This window comes from Camelus bactrianus, chromosome 13 (assembly GCF_048773025.1).
Source record: "Camelus bactrianus isolate YW-2024 breed Bactrian camel chromosome 13, ASM4877302v1, whole genome shotgun sequence".
In the NCBI taxonomy this organism is placed as follows: domain Eukaryota; kingdom Metazoa; phylum Chordata; class Mammalia; order Artiodactyla; family Camelidae; genus Camelus; species Camelus bactrianus.
In genome coordinates, this window is record NC_133551.1 from 18,835,092 (window position 1) to 18,847,192 (window position 12,101).

Here is a 12,101-nt window from a genome sequence, read left to right on the forward strand (position 1 = left end):
TGTTTAAATGCATCTAGGGTAAGGGCAAAAAAAGAAAAAGGAAAAAGAAAGCATAAGTAAAATTCCTGCTAGAATAAAGCCAACTGAATTATTTCTGTTTTGGATTACCAAAAGTTAGAGTATTTTTCTTCTAAAGAAGCAAAAAAAAGGTAAAATAAAAAGGTGAGAATAAGAAATAGTTCTTTGGTGTGATTTTTATCTGAATAGGATAAATAATTAAAAAACAGGAAATATTAGCAAGAAAGAAAACTTTTAATAAGGTTTCTAGTTCACTTTTTAGAAGCAAGTGCCTCTTGGTTATATGTTTGTGGCTCATCCACTTTCTGTACTATCTAGGTTAAATCTGCACCCCTGGGCAGACTTCTCCCTTGTCTGAATCTTTCTGGGTCAAGTCCCTCTTTCTGTGCCCTCTCCCCGAGGCAGTTTTTATGTCAAGGAATGCAAACCAATTTTAATATTAGCCTAAGGTAAACATAATTAGAAGCGTAAATTTTCTGCCCAAAAGGGGGAAATCATACAATGTATTTCAGACTGAAATGTAATTTTGTAAAACAAATTCATGTCCTATACTTCTCCAAAATACCGTCATATCAAAGAAGATCAGGGTTAGAGATCATCCCTAAATAATTACCACTTGTCCACTGAGGAGAGTAGCTTTGAAAATAATTTTGTTAAAATCACTAAACATGTATTTTTCTTGCAAGATATTCAACAAATCCCCTCTAACTTACCAACAAATTGCAACACCACAGATAAATATATAGAACTCCATAAATATTTAATATCCATAAAATGCATTCTAGGTAGTTGAAAAAATCAGGAAGTAAAATAAAGAAAATATGGAGAAAAGATAAACAGGGAGCATAATTATAATTAAAGAGTGGGGTGGTTTCGTGCACAGGAATGGAAAATTGGCATTGCAAGTGTGGGTCTGACCTTCTTGAGGATAGGTACTGATTGCCTTTTCATCATCATATTCTCCCAGCAAACAGAGGAACATTTCAGTAAATCACTGGAGAAGGAAGGGTAGGATAGGTTAGGCTAGGAGTAAAGCAAGCCTGAAATCTGTACATGAAAAAAAAAAAAAGTAAAAAGCTGGCAGAAGGAAAAAGATGTATGAGTTATGAAAACAAATTTCATTTAACATTTTAAAAATGGCTTGATTTTCCTTATTTTTAGTTCTATAGATAAACTTTCAGGTCATTGTGATTTTTATGGTTATTTTCTAGTTTTTCCATGTTCGTGTTTTTCAGTCAACTTAGTTCTGTCTGTTGTGTTCCTCTGCAATACACATACTTGTATATGTTTTTAGTCTTTATATTTATGCCTAGGAGGGATGAACAATTTTCTAATTGGCAACAAAAGATCACCAACCCAGATAGCAGTTGGGTTTTAATAGGTGCCCTGCCACACAAGGGTGATCAGATTCTTAACTTCCAGGCTCAAGGACCTTCCTCCGCCCACTGACCTTCTGTGCCAGGCAGTGCAGAGCTGATGGGTTAGGAGAAGATGGGAATTCCTAAACACAACACTCGCTGGACAACAAGAGTGGACAAATTCCACATGCATCTTTAAGCATTTCCATCCCATCTTTTCTCCCATTGGCGCTTCTCTTGTTTGTAGCTTTTAAACATGGATCCCACTTATGCCACTGGTTAATCTTAAAATATTTATAGTACAGATTTGACCTATCCCCCTTCCCCCAAATTCGGGAAACTTATCTCACTTTCTCCACCAGCTTCGTGCTAAAGAGCTTTCCAAGGCGACCTGAGAACAAAGTCAATTACTATTAGTAAGAGTATTTTTGTGTTTTACTTTCAGAGCTCACAGTTCACCTGTTTTCTAGGCAGACAAACTGGGGTGATTTAGAAATAGTTCAGCCTAATGCTCTTTTGAATCAATCGTTTTGATTAAAAGAAAATCTGCCTGTTTAAGAGAAGGGCTCAGGTATTTCAGCGACTTGAAGTAGAGAGGCTGGGATCTACAGTCTAATGGTACAATACAGCTTTCTGAGAAATGAGTGGCCGCAGGAAGCAGCATAGCCGCATTGCAGCTCTGGGTCCCTGGATGCTTCTCTGGAGGCAGAGAGTAAATTGCATGAGCAGTGTCTTGGGGGAACAAATGATCTCCACAGCAAAAAAGTTAAAAACACAGCAACTAAAACTAGACAAACTCTCTTATGTTGTAATTCAGTACTGGACCCTTTGACCTTAGTCCTCTTATACAAATGGATCTGGGATTTTAATGGGGGTTTTATGGATATTAGGTATGGAAAAGAAAGGGACTGTATAGTGAATTGAGGGAATAAGTTGCATATTTCTGTGATCTCGAAGACAAGAAAAGTTTGTCAGCAGGCAGATCTTGCCCATCTATGATTATTAATGGCTTTCAAGGTTTCAGAGGTTGGCAGTATATTGTCCGCAACATTTCATATTATTCTGTCCCTGTTTATCTCTCCCTGGTAGACACACATGCCACTTAAAATGAGGAGCTCTTTCTAAGAGACAGCTGCAAAGGGTTCTATTTATGCACACAAGACTTGAAACAAGACATATCCTAACCTTTAATTATGAATTACTACCTAAGTTTCAAGGAGTGTGAAAAGGGCTGGAAAAGCAATGAGAAAATCAGGCAGATATATATATTTTTAAGATGACAGAACCTTGAGGCTGATTTAATAGGGATTCTTTGACTTTAAAAGTCATATGCTGAAAACTCTCGTGGAAAAAAACAAGATTGCACAGGTCACCCTGCCAAGGATAAACAATCATTCTTAAATCCTTTGTTTCAGGCCACAGTGAAACTTAATCCCCGAGGTGTTCCTGTCTGTCCAGGCATGCATGCGATCTCACCATTCCTCTAGTCCTGGTGCTTGTGTTCAAGCACAGAGCTCCTGACTGCAAGGCATTTGATTTCTGGTAATTAATCAGCTCATCATACACGCTGGGTTTCTCCCCCAGGCCCAGCTCAAGTGAGTGATCCAAATCTGGCTTCAGGAAAAAAGGAAAGCATTTATTCTGAGCACAGAATGAAACACTGATAAACACTTCTTGGTAAAACATTGAATTCAGATGGCATTATTTTTCTTTTCAAGCCATAAGTCATCTTAAAAAAATACACACAGCAACAAACAAGAAAACAAAATAAAAGTCAAACAAAACCATGTTGGATGCCCTTTAAACAGAAAACATTTTGTCCAAATAAGAGTTATCAAGATTTGGTGGTGTTTGTGAGTTTGGTGCTGCAGCCTTTTAAAGTGTTTGTCTAGATTGTTAATGTTCATTTTTTTAAACACCTTTTTGTTTGAATCTTTATCCACAGCATTTTATCTCAGACTATCTTGTTTGGCTTGTCTCTGTAATAACCCAGTTACTACTAATTTTATCAGTTGTTGTGAACAATCTGAACTTGTATTAGTAATTCTTCACGCCTAGAGATTTGGCGACTTTCACTCTTTTCAATTACTTACTTGTCTGCTTCAATAGCCATTTGTAAAGAAAGGTTCTATTTTTAAAACTGAGAATACCCTAGTGTATTTGTCTTGCAAGTAATTTTGAGCCCTTTTGTTTCTATAAATAATGTAGTCCTATGCTGGGTTCCCTTTTCTTGCCAATTATTCTGCTCAAAACTGAGATTAATCAATCAATCAGTTGTCAAAAGAATTTTTGAATTGGCTGTGTTTGATTTATAGAAGCTATGCATGAATGTTAAGCAGTGGGAAACATGGTGTATCAAAACTGTAATAAACTTGAATGATTTTGAAGGCAGCATGAATTTCAAGTAAAGCCAACCCACATATGTTTCTTCAAGTCTGATAATTACTCATTGCTATGATGTAATAATCTTATCTTAAGGAATTATTTATTCTCGACATCTGACTCATAGACTTTTACAGTGATAGATTTCATCAGAGGTTCTCAAGATTTTGTTTCCTAGGAGACTTGGCCATTCTGGAGACGTTTTTGATTGTCACAACTGGGAAAGGGAGATATTACTGGCATCTAATAGGTAGAGGTCAGAAATGCTTGTAAACATGCTGCAATGCACAGGGCAACACCCTAGAACAAGGAATCATGAGGCCCAAAATGTCAGCAGTGCTATGATTAAGAAATTCTGGCCTACATATATATGTATGTTATTTATTTTTAATTTAAGTACGGGGTACAGAAAGTGTACATATCATACATATACAACTTAAACACATTTTACACATTGACTACAACCATGTAAGTAACAGCAAGTTCAAATAAAACAAAATGATCAGCACCCAGAAGCCTCCTCATGTTCTCTTTTAGCCCATAACCCCTCCAAAGGGGTTACCCCAATTTCTCAAGGTATCCAAATGGAATCACGGGATAAGTTACATACATATGGTACATAAATTCTGTTGACACACTTCTCTTCTTCTCTTTGATCCTAAGGGCCACTGAGTCCTACAAATTAGGGATAGGACTTCTTCGAAATCAGGGAAAATTGAGGAACGTTGAGTTTACAATACATTTATTGAGGGGTTCTATTTATGATTACTTAAGCAATGAAAGAGATGGTAGTAATTTCCAGTGTATATCTGTCTATACACCTCCATACTATCTCATTTAATCTTTGTTGTGATGAGAGAAAGACATGGTCTCTGGTCAGAGTCAGAACCTTTACCATGATGGGAAGGGGGAAACCTGGGTTCATAAAAGAAAGCAGACAAGATCTGGTCAATAAAATAAAATGAAGACACATTTTCTGAGCTTTTGCTTGTTTTATTTCAAACAAACTTACATACAAAGAGACACCCTTGAAGCCACTAGTAAATGATGCAGACCCTTAGCCCAACGAGAAAGTACCTTCTCTGTCATGTGTGGTATGCTTGTGCTGTTTCCAATTTTTCCTGCTTCTTAGTTCTAAGCATACCATCTACATCAATGCTATAAACCACACTGGGCTAGAGCTTAAGTTAAATATCAAAATCACTGCATGCTGACCGTGAAAACTTACTCAGGCTGAACATTTGTGGGTTATCGGGATCAAAGAAGACTTCGATACTTATCAAAAAATTTATCCTACCATGGTTTAGTCTTCATTAACCTGGTATGTATTTGAAGAATTCAGTAGAGTTAATGCCAGCCAAGCCTGAACTGAAATTTTTTTAACTTAGGAAAACACTTATCCTCTTGAAGAGATAGGTATCAGTTTTTAAATATTGAGAAAGGGCAGAATAACATACAGGTCCCACATGCTATTTGGTTGTCTGAACACAGTGAGCTCTCAGCAGGAATGAATTATTCTTTGTCCATGAAGAGACCCAAGAACAAATTTGTCTTCTCCATAATGCTTCTAGTAATGATTTGAGGTACTATGGGACATCATACTGAGTATAGACAACACAATTTTTCTGGTTTAGATCCAGAACTCTTAAATAAGGACAAGCCCAGTTGCAAAAATCATAAGCTGCTACAGACATGGGATAAGCAGAGAGATTCCTCCGCCAAATTTCACTTATAAATGTTTTCCCCACAGAGAAGTCTGGGTGATGGGGTGGTCTCTCTTGAATCAGAGACAAAGAGATGTTTACCTTAAAAAAAAAAACAAACCTATTCCTTTATGGTATCATTGCCTGGCTGCGTACAAAGTGGTTAGATAGTTCATCATTCTATGTAAAAATTTCAATATTACAGTCACTGGTGTGTTTACTGCCACTTACCATTTCACTGTATTTCTTACTTAGAAGCAGGGCTATTTCATTCATTATATCTGTTGGGGGATAGTGCTGTTGAGGGTGAGGGTTAGAGGGAAGGTGAAGAAAGATCAAAAAGAAAAAAAATACGTTATTTGCATCAAAATGCTGAAGAGATTTTCCAGGTGATGATTTTCTGGTATAAGGGAAATACTCTGAATCAGAGAAGGACAGACAGAGGCGGAGGAAGAAACTCACAAATTTAAATCAAGAGTCTAAAAGTTTCCAGGCAAATAATTAGCACAGCACCTGTTATTATGTGATCTTACATATGCCATCTTATTTAACATAGGGATAAAACATAATACATTTTTTTCCTAAGAAGGTATGCTTAGGAAAAAAGTCATTTGCTTTTATAGACTTTACTTCATTTATTAAATGTCCATTATTTAGACAACAAAAATAGAGATTTGCCATTTTCTCTTTAGCTATAGTTATAATTCAGTGCTGTGTTGTTTTCAAGGTCAGTTTTCTCCTATCTCTGAGAAACCCTGCTTTGGTAATAGAATTGCCTATGCATAATAAGTATGCAATACTAAAATTATTTGAAAATATTAGTTAATTTCTGAAACTACAGAATAAATTATCAAGGTACAACTTTAATGTCGCACAAGTTACCCCTGTGTTTTTTCTGTTAGTGCAAGGCATTCCTTGCAACTATGGTATACATAGCTGCAAACACTCACAAGAATCCTTTGGCAAGAGTTTTGCATTCATCTTAAAACAATGTTTCTACAACTGTGGTCTGAGGATCACCAACTTCAAATTCCTTGGGAAGCATAAGGTGGTTGTCAAAACATAGATCCATTGTCCCCACTGTAGTTCTGTTAAATCAGAATATCTGAGGGCCATGTCTAGCATGATGCATTTGAATACATTTGCGAGTAATTCTTAGGTAAAGCTTGAACCTCAGTGTTCTAGAAAAATGCTGATATGGTTACATCATCTTCAGAACTACAATTTCTCCTGGAAAATGAGAAGTATTAAAAAAAATCTATTTGGAAGACATTTAGAGAGAAACAAATAGCTTTGGTATAGAAGGTCTAGATATGAAACCATTTCAGAAATAAAATTTTGCTCCTTTTTATATGTTGAAGTTTTAATTTTAATGCATAAACAGATATCTGGATTTAAAAAACATTTTTTTTTGTTTGTATAGCTAACCTGTCATAGCCGTGTATTTAAGCTAACCTTGAAGTAGGGACTATCATTATCACTCTTACATTTGAGGAATCCTAGGCTCAGAGAAATTGTGACTTAGTCAAGGTTACACAGATACTAAATTGTGGAGCTGTCATTTACACAAGGCAATTTGGTGCTACTTTACATAGTGTCTCATGCATTTTTTAGACTTAAATATTGTAGGATATTAAATCTGATTTTTACCTCAAAGTCAAAGCTGAAAAGAAAAGATGCTAGAAACTTGTCATTCCAACTCAGCTTGCACTACCAATGTCTGATTGGCAAAGGTACTGATACTTGAATTTCCTTTGCATCTGGAACCATGAAAGGTAACTGAGCTAAGGGAGCATTGCTGGTCCCTCGCCTTAGATCGGCCACCCCATACTGGATGTGGAGACACTATTTACTCCTGTTGAGGAGTTGAGTTGAACTTGAGCTTGAATCTGAGCCCAGTATTGAGGAAATTTCACTGGGCTAACCCACAGAGCACATTCACAGCCCAGGAAGGTCACAGCCCACATTCGGACAATGGTGATGCAGAAGGCACTGCCACTCAGTGCTGAACAAAGGAACTACAGCACTCTTGCCATGTTACAAAACCAGATGTTTGCCCTCTTCCCCTCTGCTCTCTTCCCTAGTCCAACATCATACATGGAGGCAGAAGGGAGGTGTGCGGAGTGCAAGGGCTGCTTCTATCTCCACTCACGTTCCTCAGGCCCAGGAGCTCAGCCTCTGCTGGGAGAAGAGCTCTACAAAGCAGATACACGACTGACGCTTCGAACCAACTTGAACTGAATTTTAATTGTCAAAAGCGTCCAAAGATTTGAGAAATCTCCTACTCTCATTAAGGATTGAGGCATTAAGATTTAATACAGCATGAGAAATAGCAGTGATTGAGAAAAAAAATTAAATTTGTGCCACCCTCTCCCCATTTAAGACCTCTCAATAAGAGGTCTGTTTATGTAAATTACATATTTCTAGTAGAATTTCTTAATCATAATCCCCATCCTGAGAGTTCACAATAAGTACAGTAAGGTCTGGTAAGGACCTCCAGATGTTTCCTACAGGCTAGGATATAGGAAAGAGAGACAAAGCTGTATGTGAGCACATTCAGGAATACACAGCAGTATGAAGAATCTGAAAATATGGCCTTAGCTTTAACATTGGAACAAATATTTATAGACTTTAAAAAGTGAGACCATTTTCATGCGTCATCTTCTATCACATCCATGTAGGCTTGCAAATAATTATTGACCTCAGCAGATGGGCCCTGGGACCAAGCCTCTCTATGGCAGCGCTATTTCTGTTAGTCCAGCAATAAACTCTTTATACCAAGCCAAAGCGTCAGGATTATAATCCTTTTTGTGTTGTTCAGCTAGTGAGCTTCATCCACTGGCAAGGTGAATGTTGAACTGACCACATAGAAGAGGAACTTGGCGCCACTAGTGTGATTAGTAACCAGAAGTGAGGGCGTCAGAGCTTCAGAACTATCTGCTTTGAATGCTTCTCACACAGCTCCTCTCTGCTTTATTGACTATACCTACTTGGCTTTCTGGAAGCTTTCTCCAAAAGCATAGGGCTGTTATGGTAAGAACGTCAAGATGGGTGTACAGGTGGTACACATGAAATGGCAAACATGAAAAGAACACAGTGAATCATTTAGGCTTGGAATGGGAACACAGCACAGTTTATCTGGATATTAATGCTGACTCTTAATTCAGTTGCTGGCAAGAAGTTTGTAACACTCATGACAGTAGCTGGCTAAAATTTTAATACTTTAGGAAAAAAAGAGGTGCTACCCTATAACTCTATAAAGTGTGTAGAAGATAGAATGCTTGATATAAATAAAGCCAATTGAAGAAGCCTCCGATTTATGTCACCGTAAATACTTTATATACATGTGTGGCGAAACTGCAGCTTACATTGTATTCACAGTACAGAGCAGAGTTCCGGTATGAAGAATCAGCAGGCCACCTGTCTTTATTGAAAATGACACATTGGAATGTATCTGCAGTTGTTTGAATTGGGAGAGTGAGCCAAATTATTTTACCAGAAATCCTCTCTTGAGGATGGAATGTTTGCATGTGTATATTGTTACTGCACTCGGGGATTGACAGAACACTTCCCTATTGTTGGGGACCTGTCTCATCATTCAAGGAATGTGTCTGGCCAGCCATCCGAGACATCTCATCACTATATGGAGGACTTATCCCAAAATGAAACAACAGGTCTGAGGGAGACCTGTTTATTCACTTCATTTCTTGCTATCCTAGCTTTCTTTGGTATTTTTCATCTAGGAAGTCAGCAGACACAGCTGTTTACTGATAAGCTTAGATGGGAGCAAAGTTCTGACCTGCAGGCTGTTGGTCATCTTCAGTTTATTATCAAGAATCAAATGTCAGGAGATAGAACACAAGCCAGCCATATACCATCAACAGACTCAGAATCATCTGTCTATTAATGGGAAAGAAATGAAAACATTAAAGGAGGTTTTCTTTGGAGGTTATATAATTAAGTACTGTGCACTTGTTAAATATTAGGGCATAGGTTGAAAACAATTGCATACAGACACATCATTATTTATGCGTTTAGTAAACTTGGCAAGAGGTAGTGATGACATTTGTAGACACTGTGGTGTGGTATGTCTTTCTGAACATTGTCAGAGGTAAGATGCAAAGTTTTACTTCATTATCAAATGCATTTGATATTTTGCCCTATTTAGAAATACTTCCTTCTACCAAGGGATCTACTAGCTTAGATTTCCATAGGCATATTCACTTAAAACTAGTTATTCAGCATAATCATAGAAGGTCATGTGTGTCCTACTTGTTGAAACCAGTGAATCATGTCTATGATTTGGCCTCTGATGCTCATCAAGGTGTATTTTCAGGCTTTTGGAGATGCTTGGCATAACATCACACTCCAAAAGGAATCCCAAACATTCCTCATTTGCTTAAAATATTCATTTATAAATTAGTTACTCTGCAAATGTATTCAAAATGGTTTTTGAACCCATTTAGGCATAAACTATCTTTTAAAGGTGATGACATTTTAATTATTGGGAAGCCCAAAGGTTTCTACAGCACAGCCGGGACGCCTATGTCATACTGGGCTCTCCTTCCTTCCTTGCTGCAAGCTGGCCAGATTCCTCTGTCAGTTTTCCTCTCTTCAGTAAGCACTGTCACCCACTCCATCTTTTGGGGTTTTGTTATCGACCCAGAAGAGAGGCAGAGGCTTGTGAAGTCTGGCCAGTTTGACCCTTTATTTACTTACCTTTGACAGAATCACACAGACTTCTTTTGTTTTAAGAGTTTTACTGCTAATTCCTCTGGGAAAATATTGAAGAGATTAAAAATAACAAACGTGGGAAAGTGATAAAGGTTACAGACATTTACAAAGTTCTTACAGACTTAGTCCCTTTGTGGTGGCTCCTTGACTCTCTTCTGAAGACAGGAACTGGAAACTTCCCTTTGAATTCTGTCCTATGATTTTATATCTAAGAGTGGGGCTAATCCAAATGTCACTTCTCCTCTGACCCATCCATCAAGTAAGGGATGTGCAGTCTTTTCTCCTTGAGGGCTCCTGGCTCACTGAGGGAAAGGTTGAGGCAGCTGCAAATGTTCAGATGTTCCTCCATTAATCTGGTGTTTATTCACACAGGAGTTACAGCTTTCAGACACTTTCTCATAATATGTTACAATCTATTGTCTAAAGTCTTGATTCCTTACCCATGTCACATAATGCATTTTCTCCCCAAAGTCCAGGTATATTTCCTTGTTCTAGTGTTTCACATTTCAATCACAGACCCTCTCAGTCTTAATTATTTTCATCTCGTCTCACATGTAACTTCATCTGTCTTCTCAATTTTTATGCTTCTTAGAGACTTTCTTGGAGTGTGACATCCAGGAATACAAATGATTCAGTTTTAGTACAAGGGCAGATTTTTACATTTAGTAAACTTGTATTTATCAGCTAGTAATTGCCAGGGACTCTTGTAGGCATTGGGGATGCAGCTGTGAGCAAAACAAACAAAAAAAAAACTTTGCCCTCATGAAGGTTACATTCTAGTGGGTGCAGAGAGACACTAGACAAAGAACTACAGCACATAGTGTGTTTAATGGTGAGAAATGCTATAGAGAATGTAAAGCATAGCAGGAGTAGAGATTGCTGGCTCGTAGGAGAGTGTTTACAATTTTAAGTGGAGTTGCACGGGAAGCTTCATAGAAAAGAGATATTGGAATAAAGGCTTTAAAGTTTAGGGAGAGAATCATGTGAATATCTAAAGGAACAAAAACTAAGAGCATCAGCGAGCCAGCTGTTTACTAGATAAAAGGAAGGGTCAGTGCAAAAGCCCAGAGGTGGGAACGTGCCAGGTGGTTTCCAGGAAAAGCAAGAGGTTTGGTGAAGGTGGGTAGAGCAAATGAGGGGAAGAGAAGCTGAACAAGCCAGGGGGATTAGAGAAGTAATATTCCTCCCCCACAACTCTGGTCACTGTTCTTCTTAACATACTCAGTGTTTTCTAGGACGTTTTGACAAGAGCAGATACAGTGCCTTGTTTTTAAAGATACCTTCAAAGACATCTGTCCAGAGATTTCTTATTATTCCGTCTCCAGTTATCAAAAGTGCTATGTCTGGTTGAACTATTATAAATAAGTTATAAAAATCATAAAACAAGTTATAAAGATGCTTAGACATTTACCCAATTCTTGAATTACTTCCCGGCAATCATACCAGAAAACATATCAACATAATAAAACAAACAATGAAACAAAACAAAATAAAATAAAAAACAAATCAAAACATTGGCAAATCAGCTAACAAACCCTTTTTGGCTGAATAGCTGAGTAGCAAGAAGTTCCAGGGAGCTTAAAATCTATGCCAGGAACACCTGGGACTAAGAACAACTCGCTTTGCCAGTGCATTCTCATGATTATCAAAGATAAAAACCTTATTTTTTATTTTTTTATTGAGGTATAGTTGGTTCACAATGTTGTGTCAATTTCTGGCGTACAGCGCAATTCTTCAGTCATACATGAACATACACATATTCATTTTCATAATCTTTTTCATCGTAAGCTACTACAAGCTATTGAATATATTTCCCTGTGCTGTACAGTATAAACTTGTTTATACATTTTATATGTACCACTCAGTGTCTGCAAACCTTGAACTCCCAGTTTATCCCTTCCCACCC